Source organism: Acinonyx jubatus, chromosome A2, assembly GCF_027475565.1.
Source record: "Acinonyx jubatus isolate Ajub_Pintada_27869175 chromosome A2, VMU_Ajub_asm_v1.0, whole genome shotgun sequence".
Classification (NCBI taxonomy): domain Eukaryota; kingdom Metazoa; phylum Chordata; class Mammalia; order Carnivora; family Felidae; genus Acinonyx; species Acinonyx jubatus.
Window position 1 is genome coordinate 72,388,909 of NC_069383.1, and position 26,739 is coordinate 72,415,647.

Consider the following 26,739-nt stretch of genomic DNA (forward strand, 5'->3'; position numbering starts at 1 on the left):
TAAAAATGCTTTTCTATGAAAATGCTTTTGTCCTTCTTGTAGTCAATCCTTGTGGATAAAAGGTCTGGGTAAGAACAGGGAATGATTGAAAAAATGTAAAGTTAAGATTGTTAAATGAGACACAATGATTTTGTAACAACATAGACCAAATAAAAAATCTGGCAACTGGGGAGGCATGTGAAAGAGTATTAATAATGATCTTTGTTTCTCCCAAAAACAAAGAACTATTCTTGGAGGTGTTCTTTTCTTCCTGAAGGAGGCTGCCTTTCCAAGAGGCTATGAGCATTCCAAGTTCACACTGACTGCTGAGCTATGATCACACCTGACAGTCCTGACTACAAGACAACAAAGTGTGTCCTACTTCTTGTACTCTCCATGCAGAACATCTCTAGATGTGGTCCATACTTATCAAGCAAATCATGGTCAAGCAAATCTGTTTGGAACTGTCTGCCTTCAGGCAGTCCTGAGGCCAAATAATGGACTGAATTATTTGGGACTGGATGGAGAACCTTAGGGTGGAACACCGCACAGTAGGTGGTCACATTAGGGGCCCTGTTACCTGTACTGCCTAATATATGTCCTGCTGGGGGTTTCCTAACAATTGTGAATTCTTTGTTTCCAGGGGTATTACATATGGCCTTTAGAACTATACTTCTTTGTGTGTATGCTGACTCTTGAGGACACTGCTTCAGCCCTAAAAGGCATTTAGGTCACTTTCAACTTATCAGTCAGATTTGTGCTGTGTCTTAATTGATGCCTTTGGCTAGATAAAAAAAGAAACTTAAATACAAAAACTTAAAGAGAAGCCACCTGGCTTCCTAAGATAGACCTTTATGATTAATTAAATTTAACCATTTAGAGGTTCAGCCTAAACTCTGAACATCTTTTTTAAGTTTATTTATTTATTTTGAGAGAGACAGAGACAGCATGAGCAGGAGAGGGACACAGAGGAAGAGAGAGAGAACCCCAAGCAGGCTACATGCTGCCAGCTGCAGAGACCGACATGGGACTTGAACTCACGAACCATGAGATCACGACCTGAGCTGAAACCAAGAATCAGTGGCTTAAATGACCAAGCCACCGAGGCTCCCCCTAAACGCTGAACATCTTAGAAGCACAGGTATCAAGGACTTCCAGATTTCAAACTACACTACAACGCCACAGTAATAACTACAGTATGGTACCGGCACAAAAATAGACACACTGACCAAAAGAACAAAATAAAGAACCCAGAATTAAACCCTGACATATATGGTTAATTAATATTTAACAAGGAATCAAGGAATACTCAATGGGAATGGAGAAAGGACAGGCTCTTCAACAAATAGTGCAGGGAAAGCTGGAGAAACATGCAGAATAATGAAATTGGACCCCTATCTCACACCATTCAGAAAAATTAATTTGAAATGGATCAATGACTTAAAACATAAGACCTGAGACCATAAAACTCCTAGAAAAAAATGTAGGAAAGAAGCTCACTGGTATTGGTCTTGGCAATAACTTTTTGTTATGATGCTGAAGGCAGAAACAACCAAAGGAGAAATTAGCCAATAGAACTATGTCAAACTCAAAGTTTCTGCACAAAAACAGATGCAATTACCAAAATGAAAAGACAACCTACAGAATGGGAGAACATTTTTGCAACCTATAGATTGGATAAGTGGTTAATATCTAGAATACACAAAGAACTCAGTCAACTCAATAACAAAAAGCTAAACAATCCAATTAAAAATATGGGCAGAGGAACTAAATAGACACTTCTCCAAGGAGGACATCGAAATGGCCAACAGACACTTGAAAGATGCTCAAATATCACTAATCATCAGGGAGATACAAATCAAAACCACAATGAGATATCATCTCACACCTGTTAAGAATGGCTACCATCAACCAAGAAGACAAAAGACAACTGGTGCTGGCAAGGATGTGGTGAAAAGGGAACCCTTATACACAGCTAGTGGGAATGTAAATTAGTCCAGCCAGTAAGGAAAACAACATGGAGGTTGCTCAAAAAATTAAAAATAGATCCGTGGAACTATACAATCCAGCAATTCTACTTGTGAGTATGTATTCAAAGGAAATGAAAACAGGATTTTTACTAGGTATATGTACTTCCATTTTTACCACAGCATTATTCACAATAGTCAAGATATGGAAACGACTCATGCTGAGCATGAAGCCTACTTAAGATTCTCTCTCGCGCGGGGCACCTGGGTGGCTCAGTCGGTTGAGCGACCAACTTCGGCTCAGGTCATGATCTCACAGTCTGGGAGTTCGAGCCCCGTGTCGGGCTCTGTGCTGACAGCTCAGAGCCAGGAGCCTGCTTCAGATTCTGTGTCTCCCTCTCTCTCTCTTCCTCCCAGCTCATGCTCTGTCTTTGTCTCAAAAACAAAAAAACACTAAAAAAAAAAAAATTTTTTTTAAAGATTCTCTCTCTCCCTCTGCCCCTCTTCCCTGCTCGTGCACTGTCTTAAAAAACAAAAACAAAAACAAAAAACCAGAGAGTAAAACAGTGGTTACGAGGGTGAGAGATAAGAGTAATGGTGTTTAAGGGTATAAACCTGTAATGAGGAATAAATAAGACACAGAGATCTAAGGCACAGTATAATGAATATAGACAATAATGATTATATTGTAATCATGTAAGGTGATAAATATCGCCATATTGGCAATCACATTACAGCATATACATGTATCAAAATAACATGTTGTACATCTTAAACTCTTAAACATATATAATGTTAATGTGTCAAATTTATTCATAAATAAATAAATAAATAAATGCCATGGGTAGAGGGAGAAAAAGAAGAGAAATGTACCAAATTGAGGTAGTTATTTGGTAAATATGATAGTCACATTTTTCCCTTGATACAATCTTAGGAATTTACTTCACACAATAAAAATCACCAATATTAAATTTGGAAAAAAAAATAAAACCAAATGTAGCAGCATGCATTTGGAAAATAAGAATTTTAAATTCAATTTCTAGGGGCGCCTGGGTGGCGCAGTCGGTTAAGCGTCCGACTTCAGCCAGGTCACGATCTTGCGGTCCGTGAGTTCGAGCCCCGCGTCGGGCTCTGGGCTGATGGCTCAGAGCCTGGAGCCTGTTTCCGATTCTGTGTCTCCCTCTCTCTCTGCCCCTCCCCCATTCATGCTCTGTCTCTCTCTGTCCCCAAAATAAATAAACGTTGAAAAAAAAAATTAAATTCAATTTCTATTTAGCATCAAAAATATATTTAAAAATAAATTTAACACAAGAAGTGAAAGACTTCTGTGCTTAAACAAGTATTGTTGGGATTAAAGACCTAAAAATATGGAGAGATAAACCTTGTTCATAGATTGGAAGACTAAATATAGAATTGCAAAATCCCAGAAAATCCTAAGCAATCTTGAAAAAGGGAACAGATCAGAAAATTTTATCACCTGATTTCAATATTAAGATGGTGTGGTACTGTCCTAAGTTTCAATAGATAGATTAATGTCAAAAAATAAAGTGCTCACAAATAGACTTAAACTTAAATAGCACTATGACTTTCAACAAAGGTGCCAAGGCAATCCAATGGGAGGAAATTAAGTCCTTTTATCAAATGATGCTAGAATAAATGTTTAGTCATATGGAAAACTTAGATCCCAGGGGTGTCTGTGTAGCTCAGTCAGTTAAGCATCCACTTCAGCTCAGGTCATGGTCTCATGGTTTCTGAGTTCAAGACCTGCATCAGGCTGTCTGCTGTCAGCACAGAGCCCGCTTCGGATCCTCTCTCTGCCTGTCTCTCTCAAAATAAATAAACACTTAAAAAAAAAAAAAAAAAAGACTGGATCTCAGACCTAAGTGTAAAAGCTAAACTCACAAGTTTAGTATCCGGAATGTATAAAGAGCTTTAATAAACTAGTAAGAACAAAAATGCAAAAGGATATAGTGACAGTAGTATTATTGTTTCCAATTATTCACTCCCCTCCTTTATAGAAAGATTGTACTTCTGGGGCACCTGGGTAGCTCACTCAGTTAAGCACTCGACTTCAGCTCAGGTGAACTCAGTTTGTGAGTTCAAGCCTCATGTTGGCTCTGTGTTGACAGCTCAGAGCCTGGAGTCTGCTTTGAATTCTGTGTCTCCCTCACTCTCTGCCCCTCCCCTGCTCATGTTCTGTCAGTCTCTCTCTCCCTCCCTATCTCAAAAATAAATAATAAACATTAAAAAAAAAGTTTTAAAAAATATGTTTAAAAAAAAAGATTATACTTCCCTACCCATTTATGCCACTTCTGGCCACCTGTCTTGCTTTGGCCAATGAAATGTATATAGAAATGAAAAATGACATTTCTGAACCAAAGTTTTAAGAGCCCTCATGTGGTTCTACCATCACTCTTTTTCTCATTGTCAACAAGACCCTGGCAGCAATTTATCCTTCACCTTGGGTCCCAGAATGAAGACATAGGAGCATACCTCAAGCAGATCTGCAGCTGACATGTTTAAGTGAATGAAAAAAGAAATGCTTCTTTTTTTTTTTAAACGTTTGTATTTATTTTTGAGACAGAGAGAGAGACAGAGCATAAATGGGGGAGGGTCAGAGAGAGAGAGAGAGGGAGACACAGAATCCGAAACAGGCTCCAGGCTCTGAGCTGTCAGCACAAAGCCCGACGCAGGGCTTGAACTCACAAACCGCGAGATCATGACCTGAGCCGAAGTCAGATGCTTAACCGACTGAGCCACCCAGGCGCCCCAAGAAATGCTTTTTATTATAAGCCACTTAAATTTTGTGGTTATTTGTCTCTATGGCATAATTTAGTCTAAGCTAATTACTACAGGAACTAACAAGCAATTGACATTAGAGTGAATACTCAAAATCCTGTAAGTGTGGCTTAAACAGAAGGGTTTATTCTTTTCATGTAACTATAAATCCAGAAGGAAATAACCCAGAGTTCTTATATAAGCTACACAATGTCATCAAGGTCCTGAGCACCCCCCTGTTGTTATACTCTATTATTCTTAGCATGCTGTTTTCACCCATGTGGTCATAAAATGGCTGCTACAGCTCCAGACTACAAGCTTTGTGTGCTACATTAGTCAGAATTGGACCATATGGCTACTTCTAACTGCAAGGAGAGCTAGGGAATAGAGTTTTGACCTTTTAAGGTTTCCATAGTTTACAGAGGAAGAATGAAAAGATTTAAAAATAAAGATTGGTCAGCATACATACAGTGTCACACTGGGAATGTGGGATTAGTAGAAGAGTCTGGAAACACTAGCTGACATGCTTAAACACTGCTGGTGAAGTAGAATTTGGAGCAATGATTTTGTAATTTTCTAATATGTGTTCATGTTGAAGATGAATATATAGTAGGCCTAGGAATTCTACTTCTATAGACAGTTCATGTCTATATGTTCTTATACGTGTCACACACACACACACACACACACACAATTTGCTTATATATTTAAATGAGGTACATCAGGGCCAAACTATTTCTTTTAATAAGCTAAAAATATCAGAGCATATTTGTGTAGTAAGGGTAGTTCTGTGAAACTTTTGTTTCAAATAAATACACACACACACACACACACACAAAGATACATATAGCATGTATGTATATGTGTATACCCAGGTTATGATAAATAAAATTACTTCTTACGGTGGGTTATGGTTACAAAAAATTAGCAGATATTGTCCTAGGTAACCCCTGACAGGTACACAAAGAGACCTGTACACTAATGCTTATTTTGTCATTATTTATAATAACAAAGCTTGGCAACAAGCAGGTTGCACTGTAGCATGAAACTGGCTGGGCAGACCAGCTGCAGAATGTTTACACCTATTCCCTCAGGCTAAATGGAGGAAAGAAGCAGCTGGGGTAGGTCTCACTACATAGTATGTATATTTCCACCTAAAGTCATTTCCAGAATGGTGCATCGCTCTCTGCTGTCTGTCCTTGTGCTTCTGTCAAACTTTGTGCAGATGATATTATCTCCTGTCTTCTCCCAGCACAGAAATGGAGCAATAGCTCAGCTGCACAGAATGGATACAGGATCTGGCTGATCTTTTACTCCTCATCAAGATTTTTAAATCTCTGCTGTTTTTAGCCATGTCCCTTCTTCATTTAGAGAGACCTGTGCCTTCAATTCCTGCCTTTTTTTCTTTCACAATTGTTGATTTGACCTCTGATTCATCAGTTTAGTTTTGCTAAATAAATCAGTTGTCTTTTGTGCAACTGCTGTCAGGCTTTCAAAACTTTTTTGAAGTCTTTCTTCGGCTATTATTTCCTCTCTTGTTCTTTTTGACCTTAACATAAAATTTACCATTTTAACTATTTGTAGGTGTACTGTTCAGAGGCATTAAGTACATTCACATTGGTGTGTAACCATCACCAACACGAATCTCCAGAACTTTTTCACTTCAAACTGAAAGTCTGTTCCCATTAAATGATAACTCTTCCCAGTTTCCACCGTTCTATTTTCTGTTTCTATAAAGTTGTGTGGTTCTTTTTTAAATTCACTTTTCCAAAACGGAGCTCTATTTCCTTAATTCAGTTCTAGGACAAATTCTTTGATCATCTCTGCCTCTCCATTTGTATTCTCCCTTTCTGGAACAACTATTATTTGGATAATGGATTTCCTAGCTATATTGTCTAGTTTTTTAATCTTTCTCTTCTTCCTTACCTCTGCCTTTTTGTTCTACTTTCAGGGAGATTTCCTTAACTTTATTTTCTAGCTATCCTACGGAATTAACTTCCAGCTGTATCATGTTTTAAACTCCATAGTTCTTTCTTGTCATTTGGTTGTTCCTTTTCCTATAGTATTCTATTTTGGGGTCATTGAGGTAATAATATCTCATCTCTATGAAGATAGTAATCTTTTTAAAAAGTTTTGTAGACTTGACAGAGTTAGAGATATCAATTCTCCATAAACTGACCTACAGAGTTAATGAAATTACAATCAAAATCACAGGACTTTTTATAGATATAAACAAGCTAATCCTAAAATTTATATGGAAGGGCAAAGGAACTAGAATAATTAAAAACAGTTCTTAAAAGAAGAATAAAGCTGTAGGAAGAAATACTAATTCAAAACTTACCCTAACACTAAAATAATTAAGACAGTGTGCTACTGGCAGAGATATATATACAAAGACTCATGGAACAGGGGCGCCTGGATGGCTCAATGGGTTAAGTGTCTGACTCTCAATTCTGGCTCAGGTCATGATCTCACAAACTGTGAGATTGAGCCCCACATCAGGCTCTGCGCTGGCAGGGTGGAACCTGCTTGGGATTCTCTCTCTTTCTCCCTCTCTCTTTGCTCCTCCCCCACATGTGTGCGTACATTTGCTTTCTCTCTCTCAAAATAAACAAACATTAAAAAAAAAAAAAAAACTCCAGGGGCACCTGGGTGGCTCAGTCAGTTGAGTGTCCGACTTCAGCTCAGGTCATGATCTCACAGTTTGTGGGTTCGAGCCCCACATCAGGTTCTGTGCTGACAGCTCAGAGCCTGGAACCTGCTTCAGCTTCTGTGCCTCCCTCCCTCTTGTGCTCTGTCTCTCAAAAATGAATACATGTTAAAAAAAACAAACAAAAAAACTCCAAAAGTGTACCTACATCTAGGGATTGCTTTTCTTTCTATGTTGTGCTCTGTGCTGACAGAACAGAGCCTGCTTGGGATTCCCTCTCTCCTCTCTGCCCCTCCCCCTGCTCACATGTACACATACTCTCACTCTCTCTCAAAATAAATAAACATAAAAAAACAAACCAAACCAAACAAACAAACAAAAAAACAAAAACACAGGGCTCCTGAGTGGCTCAATTTGTTGAGTGTCTGACTTTGGCTCAGGTCTCACCTGATCCTGAGTTCAAGCGTCTCACCATTCCTGAGTCTGAGCCTCGCATGGGGCTCTGCGCTGACAGCTCAGCACCTGGAGCCTGCTTCAGATTCTGTCTCCCTCTCTCTCTCTCTCTGCCCCTCCTCCACTTGTGCATGCACATGCGGGCTCTCTCTCTCAAAAATAAAGAAACATTAAAAACAAACAAACTAAAGATTCGTGAAACAGAAAACAAGAGACCAGAGATACATCCATACAAATATGGTCAAATCATTTTTGACAAGGGTGCAAAAGCAGTTCAATAGAGAAAAGAGGTTTTTATTTAAATAATGTTGTTCAAACAACTAGATATCCACATGCAAAAAAAAAAAAAAAAAAAAAAGAACAGAACCATAACCTAAAGAGTAAGAACAGCTTACACAAAATTATCTAAAAACAGTTCATAGATCTAAATGTAAAACTATAAAACTTTAAGAAGAAAACATAGGAGAAAGTCTTCATGACCTGAGATTATGTACAGTTCTTACTTAAACAATTTTTAAATGTTTACTCGTTTTTGAGAGAGAGCATGCATATGAGTAGGAGTGGGGCAGAAAGAGAAGGAGACAGAGAATTTGAAGCAGGCTCCACGCTTTCAGCGCAAAGCCTGATGTAGGGCTCAAACTGTGAGATCATGACCTGAGCTGAAGTTGGACACTCAACCAAGCTACCCAGGCACCCTGTATTAAGTAGAGTTCTTAACATGATACCAAAAGCTTAACCTAAAAAGAAAATAAAAAGATAAATTAAGACTTTATTAAAATTAAAAACCTTTGATATACAAAGACAGCTGTTAAGAGACTGAAAAGACAAACTGCAGAATGGGAAAAAATATTAACAAATCACCTATCCAACAAACAAAATGCCAAAGTGCATAACTCTCAAAGGCATTCTGCTGAGTTTAAGAAGCCAAGCTAAAAGGATTATGTACAGTATGATTCCATTTATACAACACTCTCGAAAAGACCAAACTATAGTTATGGGCAACAGATCAGTAACAGCCAGGGGCTATGGGTGAAAGAGGGTAGACTATAAAGGGACAGGACAAAGGAGTTTTTTGGGGGTGACAGAACTGTTCTGCATCCTGATTATGATGGTGGTCACACCAATCTATATAACGTTAGAACTGTATACCCAAAAAAGTCAGTATTACTATAAAATTTAAAATTAAATGTAAAAGATTTCTTCTGTTCTCCAAATTATGGAAAAGTCATATGGACTTCTCTACTCTTTTTGTTTGTTTCAGCCTCTATCATGGTACACATGTTCCTCAAATGTCTTTTTAGCTCACTATTCACAGTTAAGAGTGGAAATTATAGTTAGGCAAGATAGTGGAATGCTTTCAGTTGTGGGAAAGGAAGAGAATACGATGCTGATTAACCAATATATTTTGGCCAATGCTGGCTAACTCCTTGGAAGTACCAATGAATCTAGTTGCCTTAGGTTTATGTAAAGTTAGAAATATTCTTGTCCATACTAGGACTACAGGATCCCACCAAATAAAATCTTGATAGGAAAAGAATTTTCAAAAAAAAAAAATCACATATTCAGCCATGCTTCACAAATTCAGATGCTGTTACTGAGCAATCACTATGTGTTGAGCAAAGCACAAAATAACAAAAGAACTTTTCTATGTGGTTAGCTCTACTTCCTTTCTCTTAAGGAGTAAATCAAAATACAAAAACATTTGTTTTTCTCTCTGGTTCTACTTCCCTTTTTTATATGAAAAATCATTCCAGGATCACAGATTTACCTGATGAAAGCCAAACTCTTCTATTGCTAAACAGCTATAGCCCTCAACCTAAGAAAACTAGTTTAGAATCTGGGGACATTTTATTATTTTCCTGTCCTTCAATGCTATCCTACTGATTCAATCTGAAAAACATGCTATTCTGAAAGAGATTTCAGAAGAAAGTGAAGCTATCTTACAGGCAATGGTATTGTATTTCAATTTTAAGATGAAAGATAACCATTTCCAATGTTCTTTGTGTTTAAAGTCAAACATTTTAAGAAAAGTCTGGCAAACACTGTGTGGTCCACTGCCAGGTCTGCAAAAGTTATCTTCTTGTGATGAATAATTTATACTTTGGAGTAATACCCTCTCCCAAATACCTTACTGCAAACTGGTAAAGAAAGAAGAAATGCAAGCTGAAAGGAAATACCTATAGTCCGTTGTTTTTTTGTTTTGTTTTGTTTTTAAGTCAAAAGACACTAACAGTAAAGACAAATTCTAAAATAAGATTAAAACCTTTTAAAACATAATTGCTTCAGTTTTTAATTCACTGATTTTATAAAAGAGACTATCATACTCCTTTGAAGATAAAGGGTCAAGGAATGCTTTTCTCCATTATATTCCAATATATTTTTATCTCCTTAACAGCTGCTCCTTCCTTTTCTGGTAAAAGCAATCCAATTTTTCTGGAGAAACCCCCTTCCATCACAGTCAAGAAATGGTTTTGATGGGGCTGGCTCCACCAGGGGGTAGGGGTTAAGGCACAAATTTGGCTAATCGGTTTTCTATTCACCTAACCACAGCGATTGGTTCATGTCATCCAAACTGGACCACTGACTTAATTCTACGACTTTTGTTGGAGGAACCAAGAAAGAAGTGTTTCCTTTTAAACAAAAGACAGACGTGTAAGTTGCCATGTTTTATACCATGTGTTCCCTGCATTACCACTGGCCCATAGCTACTTAGACTAAGGATGGACATCTGATCCAAAATGAACGTTTCAGGCAAGTTAGTCACCTATTACAAGGTTTAATTCAGGGTTTTACCCCAAAAAAGGGGCTCTATACTGGATAGTGACTAACTTAACCAATCAAATTCTCTCTCAGAGAATCTGAAGATATGAGAAAGAAAGAACATGAATGAACTGGACATTCACACTTTATCATTTCTCCTCAATCCTCCACAGTCCTTCCCTCCTATACCTACCTTCTCAAGACCCACCCTTATTTCATGAACAGAGCAGACCACACAGAGAATTCCATTGTCTTCTCATAGCCAAGCTTATAAACCAACTTGCATTTGCATTCATTTTTCTCTTCTTAGAATTAAAGTGCATCCCTTTCAAAGCAAAGACAAATATGCTATGGATCCCTTCCTTCACAAAAATGTTTCTTTCCTCTTCAGAAACTATGTCCTTTCATTTACCTTATCCCATTCCTATGCCATCAGTTCCCTAGAATATAGAAAATGATCTAGGCCTAGATGATCTTTCAACAAGCAAACATGTTCTATTATTTTCCATCATTAAAAAATCTCCTTCTTTAAAGAATGTTCTTCTCAACAAACGCTTGGTCATCTGTATCCACATGGAAAACAAAGAATCTTGAACCCTACCTACAGCTCCACACAAAAGTAAAATTCTATATGAATTGCAGATCTAAACTGGGGAAGGTAAAACCAATAATGCTTTTTCTTTCTTCTCTTTTCTTAGAGAGAGAGAGAGAGCATGCGCACAAGCATGCTCAGGGGAAAAAGGGGCAGGGGGGAGGGGGGAAGGGAGAGAGGAAGGGAGGGAGGAAGAGGAAGAGAGAGAGAGAGAGAGAGAGAGAGAGAGAGAGAGAGAGAGAGAGAGAGAGAGAGAGAATCTTAAGCAGGCTCTATGCCCAGCGCAGAGCCCAACGCAGGACTTGATCCCATTACCCTGGGATCATGACCTGAGCTAAAATCAAGAGTAGGACGCTCAACTGACTGAGCCACCCAGGCATCCCATAATAATGCTTTCAAAAGAAAATATGGAGGGGCATCTTCATAACTGCAGGGTAAACAAAGATATCTTAAGACATTGTTAATGTTAATTTACTTCATGTTCAGAATGTCACTGTCTTTTCCTCTGTAATTGTTTCAAATCTCTTTATTTTTCAAAGATATAACATATAATTAGATTTTCCTTCTGCCACAATTCTTTCCCTTCCTCTCTCTCAGAAAAACTACTTGAGGGGCACCTAGGTGGCTCAGTCGGTTGAGTGTCCGACTTTGGCTCAGGTCATGGTTTCGAGCCCCACACTGGGCCCGCTTCTGTCAGTGCACAGCCCACTTTGGATCCTCTATCCCCCCCTCTCTCTCAAAAATAAATACACATTAAAAAAAGAAAAAGAACAATCACTTTGAAGTTGGTTTTTTAAAACTGGAATAATCTTGTTATTTATCAGTAGGAGAACAGAAAAATAAATGGTGGTTAATCATGTAATAGAAAACTATGTAATAGCTCAAATATACCAAAAAGTCTACATGATCACTGTCTAATGGAATGTTTTTTAACCAGTCAAAATGTAAACTTATAGTTAAATATAGTTTCCTATTTCTTTCTATTTCCCACAGAGAAGAGTGTCCATATTTTCCAAATCCAAAATTAAGACACTTGAATAGAAAAATATACAGCCTAAATGTAATAATTGATATCATAGTTGTCCTGGACTTTCTGGAAGGTGGTGTTTCATGTACCCATAAGCAACAGTGTACTCTGAACATCAAAGTAAACAATGTATATTTACCTACCTACCTACCTACACATTATATTGCCTATAATAGTTATCATCAGCTAGACTCAATTCACCATACTTAGGTGTTTCAGCAGCCTTTTACACTAACTTCTAAACAAAAGTACGAAACTTGAAAAAGATGTTGACAGTAACACTTTCCCCCATTCCTAATGATTTCCTCCATTTGCAAGGAGCCCAAATGGTGTAATATTCTTGACCCTTATCTACCTCAGGGATTTTAGCATATCTGGAGAGGAAAAAAAAAAACTGGATATGCTTACTGTTTTGACCTCTCAACTAGTTCAGAGCTCAGGGGAGGAATAGAAGCCCTTGCAAATTTAACAAAATACTAAGTTTCTTAAAACATCTTTTAAGGAAGCTGAGAAACATAAGCTTTGCTCCTTTTAACAAAGTATCATTGATTCTCATGAAAATGAAACTTCCAAAAATGACTGCAAAAATGCACTATATAAACATAAAAACTATAAAAAGCAAAATGCCAATCAACTGATTTTGTTCTTTAAAGAAATGCAATTTACAGGTTTACTATTATAGTAAATTTCAGATAATGTTGTCAATGGAAATATTCAACAACAGTTTGAATAATACATGTGCAGAATCTGGGGCGCCTGGGTGGCTCAGTTGGTTGGGTGTCCGACTTCGGCTCAGGTCACGATCTCACAGTTCGTGAGTTCGAGCCCAGGCTCTGTGTGGAGCCTGTTTCGGATTCTGTGTCTCCCTCTCTCTGCCCCTCCCCTGTTCATGCTCTCTGTCTCAAGAATAAACATTAAAAAAAAAAAAAAAATATATATATATATATATATATATATATATATATATATATGCGCAGAATTAGATTGAAAAAAAAAAAAGCCAGAAGGCTGTAACTATAACAAGATCTCATGAAGGGGCGCCTGGATGGCTCAGTTGGTTGAGCACCGACTTTGGCTGAGGTCATGATCTCACGGTTCATGAGTTCAAGGCCCACATTGAGCTTGCTGCTGTAAGTGTAGAGGCCTGCTTCTGATTCTGTCACTCCCTCTCTGCCCCCACCTGCTTGCACACTCTTTCTCAAAAATAAATAAAAAACATTAAAAATATATCTAAAAAAAAAAATCTCATGGGAAAAAAACTTGTCCTATGCTTTATGTTCCTTGTGCCATTTAATATGCACAATTCCACCACCAACATTTTACAGTAAAGAAACACAAACTTTGGGAGTTAAATTATTTTGGAATGGCCTTATGGTATATACAGAAAATTCTGCAAACTGCAGTATTAATCCTGGCTGCAACATTTACTAGCATACAAGCCACTTAAAAGTTTTGAGACTTTTTCCTAATATGTAAAAGTAAATAATTAAGCCTCTGTTGCTGGGCAATTATAAAATAGGGTAATGAAATATATAAAATACATTCAATATTTGCCAAATAGTAGGTAATCAATATAATGTAGTCATCGTCACTGTTATTAGTAACTTGCCTAGAATCACATAGCTGTATCTAGTTCCAAAAACCTTTTTCCTTCTTTTAAAAATACTTAATAAAAAGGGTGCCTGGGTAGCTCAGTGTATAAGCATTTGATTCTTGAATTCGGCTCAGGTCATGATCCCAGGGTCATGGTATCGAGCTCCACGCGGGGCTTCATGTTGAGCACGTAGCCTGCTTGAGATTCTCTCTCTTTCTCCCTCCCCTGCTGCTCACATGCTCTCTAAAAGTCATGTTTAAAAATAAAATAAAATAAGAACACTTAATAAGGTTATACAGAGTATAAAATTGGAACGTATATAGAAAAATATAAAGAATAAAATAAAAAGATCACTATAATCCTCAAACCCTATAATAATGACTATTAACACATTGGCATGTCTTTTATATAGAGAGAGCCTTCTTTTTTTTTTTAATATATGAAATTTATTGTCAAATTGGTTTCCATACAACACCCAGTGAGAGAGCCTTCTTTTAAGTGAAGAACTGGATTGTGCTGTATAATGAAGTTGCAATTTTTTTCTTTTATATTTAGGTTTTATAATTAGTCTCCTCTCTATAACTTTACATTAAGCAGGTTCTAATGTATCCACTATAATAAGTAAACTTATGTGTATCTTTGAACCTATGCTTTTTTTCCCCCAAAGAATGTCTTAAGCCAACTAGCAATATTTCTGTTTTTAGCAAAGCTCCAGCGACTACATGTTAACATTCAAGTATTGGTTTGCATATGAAAGAATTCATTTATACTTTATATATTTTTACTACTGATAGTGAATCTTAGCATTAAGATTCTATCACATTCTATTGCCATAGCAATGAAATATAATTAAGGCTAAGGGCTTCCTCATGTTTGTTCCTGCTGTCCAAATCACAGCCCCAGTCTGAGACTGGAAACTCTCCAACATCAGAAAATAAGAAACTGAGTCCTATGTATTTGACTTAATGTTTTCTAATTCATTTTATATTCCACATATCTTAATGAAATAATGAAGGACATAAGAATATAAGTCTTTAACACCTAAAAGAATTTAACACCTAAAAAAGACATGAAGAATTGAGATTTGAGCCATGCTTTCCTGCATCCTGAAGAAATGGAAAACTGAATGAACATAAGTGCTTCAATGATCCTTTCAGACTGAAAAGTTAGAGGACATGATTCAAAACATGACCTGATAATAAGGCACAATACCTGAAATGAAAAATCTAACATGTATGACCTCCATAGCAGGTACATAAAATTCAAGTCTTTTTGAGCCACGAGAAAATGAGTAAGAGAACGAAGTATGTCTGTGGGACCTAACTGATCCGATAGTTATTAAGCACTGGCTACACAAACAACATTAAGACCTACAAAACTCTCTCAAAAATCAAAAAAGGACCAAGTACTCTCAATCCAGATTTACAAGGGAACAGGTATTGACCTTTCTTAAATAATACGAAAGAAGCTATGGTATACAGTTATAAATCATGATAGTCATGTAAAAGCAAGATGCATACCAAAATATCACTATGACTGTTAAGAAACACCATATCCAAGAACAATGAATAATTCATATACTTTACAAAGGATTAAAGAATACTTAATTATTCCCCAAGATAATACATGAATTTAGGAACTACAATTTATGCAAATTGTATGTTGCAATAAAAAACAAACAGTAATTTCAAATTGAACAAGAGAAGCATAGGATATGTCATTTTTAGAAATGGGACAAGCCGAATAATAAGTATTGGAAGTCAATGATTCGTAGTCTATGCTAGAAGCACATGATTATCAGGTGCATTTTTCAAAGAAAAGGCACACTCCTCAGGCAGATAAAATCATAATTCATGCCACAGATATTTACTGAGCACCTACCATTTGCCAGACAAGTAGGAAAATACAACAAAACAAAATAAACTAAAATCCCTGTCCCCATGGAGTTTACAACATATTCGTGTAAGATGTTATTTTAACAACAACAACAACAACAACAACAACAACAACAAAGCCAAGAAGGGGATGGGTTTTGGGATGCTGTAATTATTCAAAGGACGATTAGGGAATGTAACATTTGAGTAAAATAGGTAATATTTTATTAATTCCAATTATAATATTCCAGGCAGAGGAAATAGGCAGTGAAAGGAGCGTGCTCAATACATTCAAGGAACAGAAAAGAGGCCAGTATTATTGTAGTGTACACTGAGGAAGAAAGGAGTAGGATATGAAGTCAAGAAAAGTAACAGGGCAGACAGACTTCTGAGGGTCTTAAAGGGTCATCGTAAATTGCTAGGTAAAAAGAAAAAAGAAAAGAAAAACCACTGGAGGGTTTTTAGGAGAGGAATGAAAGACTTGACTTAGATTTAACAGGATCACCCTGGCTGGCTATCTACAAGACTAAGGGGAGAGGCAGCAATGCTAGAAGCAGGAAGACTACTTAGGAAGTAGCTGCAGTAATCCAAGTAAAAGTTGATGGTAGCTTGGACCTGGGAGGTAGCAGTGGAGGTGGTGTGAATATTTGATCAGATTTTGGATGTACTCTGAAGGTAAGGATGGAATTTGCTGACAGATGGGAAGTAGGAGTGAGGGAGAAGAGGAAGATAAGAATGACTCCACGGTTCTTGGCCTGAACACCTAGAAGGCTGGAATTACCATTACTGAGAAGGGATGATTGCAGGAGGTGAAAATGTGAGTGGGAAGGTGGGGAATCTGCTTAAAATTGAGCATACTACATTTGAGAGGCCTACAAGATGTCAGGTAGGCAAGAGGATATACAATGTGAACCTCAGGAGAGAAGTCTGGGCTAAAGATACAGTTTGGAAGTTAACAATGTATAGATTGTATACTATTTGTGTAAGTAATTTAATATTAAATATAAACCCACTGACATTTTCTATACATATTTTCCCAACTTTAAAATACTGAGATTTTTCTCCTGCCAATCTAATAGAAACTAATGACTTATAAGTTATTTAGTATATACATGTTAAAAATGATTCAAAAATAGAAGCCAGAAATCCAATTAGGGAGAAAACAAACAACATCAAGGAGTAAAGGGTATAAAAAAGGAAGGTAGTGAAAGGAATCATTCAGACCTTTAAGCTATATGACTTTTAGGTTATGCATTGGCACACTGACATTATGGTACATACTCTATTTAAAACTGGTCCTTGACATGTAGTTGATATGACCTAGGTTTAAGGGCACAAAATTCCAAATGAAGAGAGGTCTCTTTAAATCATATTCTAAATAGCAGATGGATAAGAGAAGTTCCTAAGTAAATGGACTTGAAACCTGCTTTTTCCCCACTCCGATCCTTCCTGCACCTATTAATCTTATGTCCATACAGCTATGTGTTTACCTTCTCTTATAAGATAAGATTTGGAATTATAGTAAATTTCCTTCATTTTATCTCTCCCATCAGAGTTCCTCATCTAAAGAACTTTGGAGACAGGGCGCCTGTGTAGTTTTGTTGGTTAAGCGTCTGACTCCTGATTTTGACTCAGGTCATGTTCATGGTTCATTGAGTTCGAGCCCCATGTTGGGCTTTGTGCCTGCTCGGGAGTCTGTGTCTTCCTCTCTCCCTGCCCCTCCCTGCTCTCTCTTTCTCTCTCAAAAATAAATAAACATTAAAAAAATAAAGAGCTCTGGACACAGAAAAATGATTTGAGGAACAGTTTTTAAAATTCTTCCACTGCTTCTATACAACTAGTACTATTTTAAGGGCCTAAGAGAGACATAAATTAATTTCATACAATAGATGCCAGGAACATCAGCAGCACCTGAGACATTACTGGAAGTGAAAACTCTCAGGTTTCACCCCAAATTGACTGAATCAGAAACTTTGGGGGTGAGGCCAGCGATCTGTGCATTAACAAGCCCTCCCAGTGATTCCAAAACATTTTAAACTTTGTGAACTTCTAGCTCAGAACATTAGGGATCAATTCTCTCAATGAATATCAATTGAAAAGCCTGCTAGGCTATAATCCTTGAGCATAAGAATCTTACTACTTTGCACTTTCACTGCATGAATCTGGCATTTACGCCACATTCAAAGATTGTGAATAGTTAAAAAATCAGAAGTAACACCTCCCTCTGAATTTGTTTTTCTCCATCCTAGGATACCAAGTTCTCAGTACAACTTCTATCTTTTCTTCCTAGTCCTCCTTACTCTATAGAAAAGGTAATTTTTTTTCAATCAGAATATCATACACTAACTTTTAAAGTAATTCTGTAGATGTCAAGTCACATTTCAGAGCAAGAAATACTCTAAGATTACAGTTGACCCTTAAGCAACATGGAAGTTGGGGTGCTGACCCTACAGTCAAAAATCCACATATAACTTTTGATTCCCCCAAAACATTACTAACAACCTTCTGTTGACTGAAAGCCTCAATATAAAGTTGATTAACACATATTTTTAAAAATAATGTATTTTTTAAATGTTTATTTTTTTTTGAGAGAGAGCAGGGGAGGGGCAAAGAGAGACGGGGGGGACACAGGATCTGAAGCAGGCTCTGCGCTGACAGCAGAGAGCCCAAAAGCGAGGCCTGAACTCATGAACCGTGAGATCATGACCTGAGCTGAAGTCCAAAGCTTAACAGACTGAGCCACCCAGGCACTCTGATTAACACATATTTCATACGTTATATGTATTATATACTGTATTCTTGCCATACAGTAAGCTAGAGAAAAAGAGAATGCTATTAAGAAAATCATAAGAAAAACACATTTATAGAACTTTACTGTATTTATCCCAAAAAATCCACATATAAGTGGGCCTGTGTTCAGATCCATGTTATTCAAGTATCAACTGTATTTATCCAAGTGTATCAACTTACAAGTAAGAAAATTGGGGCCTACAGACATTACATGGCAAGTACATCCTAACAGAGGTGGACAGACACCAAAGGATAAAATTATCGTCTCCAGTCATCTCTACCTGGACTGAGTCAAAATAGCTCCTCTAACAGATTTAAATAAGTAAGGCATTAGAAAGACTGAAAGAAATACAAGATAATCTTTACTTTTCCAACTGTTTTCTGGAAATACAAATAAATACATCATCAAAAACCATCATTGATGGGGCAACCTGGCTGATTAAGCTGGTTAAGCATCCAACTCTTGGGTTTTGGCTCAGGTCATGATCTCAAGGTTTGTGAATTCCAGCCCTGAACCGGGCTCCATGCTGACAGCGACAGCAAGGGCCTGCTTGGGATTTTTCTACTCCCCTTCCCTCTTTGCCCCTCCCCACTTGCGCACATTGCTCTCTCTCTCAAAATAAATAAATAAACTTGAAACAAAGAAACCCATCACTGCTTTATTTCCTTGCAAAAGTGATGCCTTTTTCTCATTTTGTGCTCTATATACTAACTGGAGAAAAGGACCCTTAACATTAATAGGAACACTCTGCAGCTATCTAGTGAGGTGGCATGCCGCACGCACCAGAATCTTGTCCTCCACTGTCCTATCAGTTCAATACTAAATTTCCCAGAAATGAATCTCAAGACTGTTTACACTATTTCATTCAGATAATGTGGCAGTTTTTCTGACCAACACTTACCTTCCTGGTTATACCCCATTCAACACAGAGACTGCCTGGAGACAACTAGAGTGTAGCTCCTTTGATACTCTGTGCCCCAAGCTGAAAACCATTTTTTAAATTTATTTTAAAAATTTTGTTTAAGAGACGAAACAGATGAACATAAGGGAAGAGAAACAAAAATAATATAAAAACAAGAAGGGGGACAAAACATAAGAGACTCTTAATATGGAGAACAAACAGAGGGTTACTGGAGGGGTTGTGGGAGGGGGGATGGGCTAAATGGGCAAGGGGCACTAAGGAATCTACTCCTGAAATCATTGTTGCACTATACGCTAATTTGTATGTAGATTTAAAAAAAATAAAATTTAAATAAAATTAAAAAAAATTTGTTTAAAGTTTTATTTATTTATTTTGAGATACACAGAGAGTGCATGAACTGGGGAAGGGCAGAGAGAGGGAGAGAGAGAATCCTAAACAGGCTCTGCACTGCCATTGAGGAGCCTGACGGCGGGGCTGTAACTCACAAACTATGAGATCATGACCTGAGCTGAAATCAATAGATGGACACTTAACCAACTGGGCCACCCAGGCGCCCCAAGCTGAAAACCATTTTAATTGTACTCTAATCTTATTTCACAAGGGTTCTGCGGTAACTTACAAGCAACATTCTGATAAATAAGTTAAGGGGAAATAAGTGTTGTGGAAGGTAGCACAGCCTTCCACGTGGAAAGAATATGAGCTTTGGAGCCATGAAGATCTACTGAGTTCACGTTTTATTTCTAGTCCTTAGTTGCCCTCATTTTAAAGGACAGAAGCCATAATATTAGCATTCTGCCTTACATTGTTGATATATTTAAGTTTTTAGTTATTTTAAAATATAAACATCTTGAGAACAGGAAGTACATTTTATATATCTCTGTATCACTCAAATCATATCCACATAGGTGTTCAACAGATATTTAATATGGAATAGATTTTATTATTTTTTATAGTAAGCTCCCTGCCCAACATGGGGCTCAAACTCACGATGCTGCGAGTTACATGTTCTACTGACGGAGCCAGCCAGATAGCCCTAATATGGAATAGATTTTAATATATCAGATAAAACTCCTAATAAGTGCCCTTGCTTCCAGATTCCACTCCCTAAAGCACCCTCCCCCTCAACTACAACTAGCTTACCTTTATCAAAAGACAAATCTGATTTTGTCCAATTCCATTTTAAAACTTTCCCAAGGCTCATAGCCTTTAAGGAATTAAGGGAAAGTCTCTGCCCAAACCAGAATTTATCTCATCCTACCCTATCTCTTATAACTCAGGCCCACTTCTGAATTACTGAAGCTCCTGGAATGTTCTTCCCATGACCCTAACATGCTCCTCTTTAATAGGCTAACTTCTACCAGTCATTCAGGTCTCAAAAGCCACAGTTCCTCAACTCTTAACTAACATAGTTAGATGTCCTGCCTCCCTAACTTGATAATACACCCAACTTACCATCTAATACTGAATATGTACTAGAAATGTATCTACTATCTACTATCTAGTATCTACTAATACTAGAAGTGTTTATTCTGCTTCTCCAATTATCTGTAAACTTTTTGGGGACAAGGGTCACACTGTACTGAGTTTTATATGCACTGTTTATCATAGTTACTGACACATAAAACACCTTTAACTAATATTATTTATTGAACATAATGATAAAGTCCAATGTTCTCAAAATCATTAGTTTCCAATTTGATAATATAATCATGTTTATTTCCCTGTCTGTCTATAAATAATTTTGGGGGGAAAAAACCATAGCTGTCTAGTAGGTTAAAGAAAAAGATTCTGGTGCCTTATTCTGTACATACATTTATTATGACAAAGAAGACAAAATGAGCATTATTACTTTCAAAGAACAGAGAAAATATTTCACAAGAACTTGTTATTATCAGGGGACCTGCTTTGTGCTGGCCTCATCCCCAGAAATTATAGTCACCAAACTGGATTTGATCCTCAGTAAAAATAAGCAGAGCAATGAATGATAAGAGAAGAAACACAAAAAAGTTGCTTCTCAGCCTGGAATGCCATCCTGGGACCAAAAGTTGGCATGCACCTGCTACAGATGACTGAACCAGAAAGACAAATGAGCCTGAATTCCTGATAGCATTATGGAACCACCATAACAGCTCTGGACAGCCTGTTTCTAATTTCTCATTACTTAAGGAAAATGATACCCCTAATTTATTTATACCACTCTTTTTATAAGCTTTTTAGAGCAATTGAACATGATTCTTAATTGATAGGAAAGACAATATAAAGTTAGGAGAAAATTTAATTTAGGAAAAAGCTTAAATTACCTAGGATAGGAGAGAGATAGTCTCAAGACAGAACAGCAGAAGCCACAGAGGAAAAAGACAGACACCAATGATTATATGAAATACAAAAAAACAAATGTATGGCAAATGATGCCATAAACTAAGACTAAAAACAAAAGACAGACTGACAAAACATATTTGCAAACAAAGCTAAAGGATTACATTCATAACATATCAAAGAAAACAAAAAAATTGGTAAGAAAAAAATCCAATAGGAAAAAATGAGTAAAGATATGAATAAGGAATTCATAGAACTGAAAAATCAGAAGGACCAACAAATAGAACAAAGGATGGTCAGCTTCAGAAATAGTTAATCAAATACAGAATTAAGTACCACAAGAAACTTTTTTTTTTTTTACTAATTTTATTGCCAAAAACAAAAATCAGCAATGTTTAGTTTGTAGGGGAAATATTCTCAGTCATTAATGATGGCAATAAGAACTGCATCAACATTACTGAAAAATAATCTGACTTTCCTTTTCTTTCTCTCTCTCTCTTTCCCTCCCTTCCTGTTCCTTCCTTTCTTTCTTTCTTGTTTATTTATTTAAGCAATCTCTACACCCAACATGGGGCTTGAACTTACAATCCCAAGATCAAGAGCTACATGCTCTACTAAGCCAGTCAGGCACCCTTGGCATTATTTGTTAAAATTAAAATGACACGTACTAGGTATAAGATACTCACTGCAATACTGTTCATAATAGAAGACTAGAGACAACCTAGATGTCCAAAATGAACACAGATATGGTTTCAGATATCTATTACTACACCTTAAACTTAATGCCTCAAAACAATTATGTTTTATCTCACAATTATGTAGTTTGGCTGGGCAGTTTTTTGTTGTTTTTTGTTTTTTGGTTTTTTTGCTGGTTTCACCTCTGGGTCTTCTGTGGGTTCTTCTCTGAGTGCATTCAGCTAAAATGTCAGCTGAGCAAGCAGATCCAAGTGAGTCCACTTTCATGTTTGCTGGTAATGCTGTCCACTAGGGAGTCTAGGTTCTCTTCCAAGAGACCTCTCATCCTCCAGTAGGCTAGCCCAGCTTCCCTATATGGCAGCTGCAGGAAATCATCTCTTGAAGGCCTCCTAAGGACTAAGCTCCAGCTCTTACACATCACTTCCACCATATTCATCGTTCAAAGCAAATCACAAGGTCAGCAAGACTCAAGAGATGGAGAAACAGATTCTGCTTCCAGACAGGAGAAGCAGCAAAGCCACAATGCAAAGGGGAATGCCTGCCAGGATGGAAGGAATTTATGGTCATTAATCATTCTGCCATAGGTAGGTAGGGGTGTGTGTGTGTGTTTGTGTGTGCGCGCGTGCGTGCGTGTGTGCGCGTGTGTCTGGATGTATACACACACAATGGAATACCATACAATCGTTAAAAACAAAGCATAGAACATTTAATATAGTATGTTATCATTTCTATGTGGGAAAACTATATATATATATTTCATGATATATATGTATGTTCAGATATCCTGGAAATATACTTAAAAATTAACAAATGAAAAACTGGGCCATGCAAAGTAGTCTGCATGCTGCCTGAAGATAAAGGGCACTGAGGGCATGTTAGGAAGGCCAGCAGAGGTGTGAGTCAACAGGCTGGAGGCAAGGATAAAATGGGTGTTGTATGGAGACACGGAGCTGCACAGAATTGTGGGCCCAGTTAGTGGTTGCAGATCCACAAAAAAAGCACAGGCCAGCAGGCCCAGTGGTCAATGATGGAGGGTGGTAGAAGATGATCTACATGGCAGGGAGAATGGTAACATACTGAGCAAGTCAAACAACTGGGCAAATGATAACTATATTGAAGCTAATGTGAAGCCAAGTTTCTTACTGCCAGAGAAGACATTTATTTATTTATTTACTTATTTTTTTAACATTTATTCATTTTTGAAAGGCAGAGAGAGAGTGCGAATGGGGGAGGGGCAGAGAGAGAGGGAGACACAGAAACAGAAGCAGGCTCCAGGCCCTGAGCTGCCAGCACAGAGCCCGACGCGGGGCTCGAACTCACGGACCATGAGATCATGACCTGAGCCGAAGTCAGCCGCTTAACCGACTGAGCCACCCAGGCGCCCCGAGAAGGCATTTATAAACATGGAAAGAAAGAAGGTGAGAAAAATCCTGGAGTATTAGACTGGAATTGGAAGTACAGGGACGAACTTATGGTTTTATAAAATATACACCTAGATACAGAAAAAATTATGGATATATATGTATGTATTACATATGTGTGCATGTATGCAAACCATACTTGCGTAGTCACACATTTCCTAGTCCCTATAAGTAATGACACCCCAGAAAGCAAGAGCACACTAAGCCCCTAAATCTTTTTTTTTTAATTTTCTTTAATGTTTTCATTTATTTTTGAGACAGAGAGAGACAGAGTATGAGCAGGGGAGGGGCAGAGAGAGAGGGAGACACAGAATTCGAAGCAGGCTCCAGGCTCTGAGCTGTCAGCACAGAGCCTGAAACGGGGCTCGAACTCACGGACTGTGAGATCATGACCTGAGCTGAAGTCGGACGCTTAACCGACTGAGCCACCCACGTGCCCCTAAGCCCCTAAATCTTTGTTTTTAAATACTGTCTTTTACAAAAACAAACAACAATGACAAAGACCAAACAGGGCTCCTTGGAGATATGGCTGATTCCAGGGCTAGACCAGGCAAAGTACAGAATGAACAAGGAACAGCATGTTCTGCCAGAAATGCAGAATGAATGAGATAGGAGAATGATAAATAGGCAAATAAGCCAGCTTGAAGGGGCTCCCATGGGTTAAGTCAGGAACAATTTAAACAGCAAAGTAAGTAATAATAGTAACAAATCACAACAAATTAAATAAAATTGAAATCCATGAGTCCTTACTGATTTAATACACAACTGGGGGAGAAAGGAATGTTCCACCTTACAAAAAAATACCAACTAATACAAGTAGAAGGAATAATAGAAATAGAGGAATATCATTTGGCAATCATCATGTAAGTGGTTAATTAAGGTGAGAGCCTTCACTGATACCCACATTAAGGCTAGTAGTACAGATGTCTGATGAGAAACAAGATGCTGGCATAATTTTGGAATACCTCTCCACAAATACTGATCAAATGCAAAAGGATTTCAATATGATCAAGGTTTTAATCACCAACAGTGGCAAGGTTTGACATCATATGCCTCTGGATGCAATGCGCTAAGAAGGGGACAGACCTATTTCTGTGGTATTCCTGGCCAGGAATGCATGAACTGATTGGAGTCACGAGGAAATATTACATGAACCTAGGCTGAGGGTCATACAGAATGTAGGGCCTGTGCTTCCTAAAACTGTCAAGGACAGGAAAGACAGGGAAAAATGAAGCTGAAGAAGTCTGAAGAAACATGACAACTAAATGTAAAATGTATTCCTGAACAGAATCCTGGACCAGAAAAGAATGAGATATTGCTCGGATTGTCAATGAAATATAAATTGGTTCTTTGCACTAGATGGTAGTGTTGTACCAATGCTTATTTTCTGATTTAGAGAGTTATATGTTGGTTATATAACAGAGTAACTTGTTTTTGAAAAATAGACACTATAGTGTTTACAGATGCTGGGACACCATATCTGCTGCTTGCTCCAAAATGTTTAGAAAAAGACTAATACAGGATAAATATACATATATATATATATATTTTTACACACATATATACACACGTATGTAGCATTATGTATGGAAACAGAGGACCGGCAATAAAAGAAATGCAGTAAAATATTAACAATGGTGAAATCTGAGGGAAGGGAATACAGGAGTTCTTTGCTATCTTCTGGCATCTTTCTGCAAGTCAGAGAAAGTTACCTTTTCTGTAAATCACTTTTTTCTGCCAGAGGCCAGAAAACAGAATAAAAACCCTGGCCTAATATGTTTATTTACATACTTTCCTTTATAATACTCTGAGGGGATAGGTTAAGAAGGAGGACAATGTTTTTAGGCTTATTTGGAAAAGAGCATCATTGAGTTTTTAAATGAAGTTTCCTCTCTTCGTGGATTTTCAACAGGCATTTTACAGTTCAATGAGGAAAGGAATCTTGACTTACTCATCTTTATGGTCCTAACACCTAATGCATTTATAATTTAGTCACTATTATATACTGGGACAGGAATTCTCAACATTGTTCTAATCAGAAAACAGTGACCTGAGTAACAAGAATTCTGCTACACTGAAAGGGAAAAACTGTCTATGTCAAGTGAAAATACGTCTGAGAACAGGAAAACAGCAAGGATTATCTTTCTTAGGAACTTGAAGGAGGATTATCTGCTCTATAGTCCTAAAAACAGAAGAATGTGTAACCAGTAGCAAAGGCCTTAACTTAAAGAATGGCAAACTGTTGGGAGTTTATGGTAAAAACAAACCAAACCAAACATGCAAACAAAACCAGAATAAAATGTTTAGAATAGAAGTGAGGTTTTTGGAGAAAACAATGGACAGTGGAAGATCATCTTTAAAAAAAAAAAATGCGAGGGTGGGACGTGTGGATGGCTCAGCTGATTAAGCATCTGACTTCAGCTCAGGTCATGATCTCATGGTTGATGAGTTTGAGCCCTGCATCAGGCTCTGTGCTGCCAGCACAGAAGCTGCTTCAGATCCTCTACATCTCTCTCTCTCTCTCTCTCTCTCTCTGCCCCTCCCTGCTTGTGTGCACGCTCTTTCTCTCACAAAAATAAAAACATTAAAAAAAAAAACGCTTTTTTTTTTTAATGTTAGGAAAGTCTTGGTGGCTCAGTAGGTTAAGCATCAGATTCTTGATTTCAGCTCAGGTCACACGGTCTCACAATTCAAGAGACTGAGCCCCGTGTACCGTGTTGGGCTCTGCACTGACCATGCAGAACTTCCTTGGTATTCTCTTTCTCCCTCTCTCTCTGGCCCATTTCTCCTTTCTCAAAATAAATAAATAAACATTAAAAAAAAGTGAGGCTTTGGAAAATGATTAGATAGAACTATATTAAATCATTAGGATAAACCATATATATTTAAAGATTTTTAAACCTGAAGGAATACATTTTC

General features: G+C 37.5%; 1 protein-coding gene across 3 annotated transcripts in view; it reads right to left on the minus strand.

Moving 5' to 3' along the window:
- ANKIB1 (ankyrin repeat and IBR domain containing 1) overlaps nucleotides 1-26,739 on the minus strand; it is a 145,200-nt gene that overhangs the window by 114,940 nt on the left and 3,521 nt on the right. Inside the window, exon 2 of one of the 3 annotated variants that reach the window (XM_053218469.1) lies at nucleotides 13,816-14,043. The exons of the other annotated variants lie outside the window; for them this stretch is intronic. The gene's annotated coding sequence lies outside the window, so the exon portion shown is untranslated. The remainder of the gene's footprint in view (nucleotides 1-13,815; nucleotides 14,044-26,739) is intronic. 3 annotated transcript variants of the gene reach the window in all.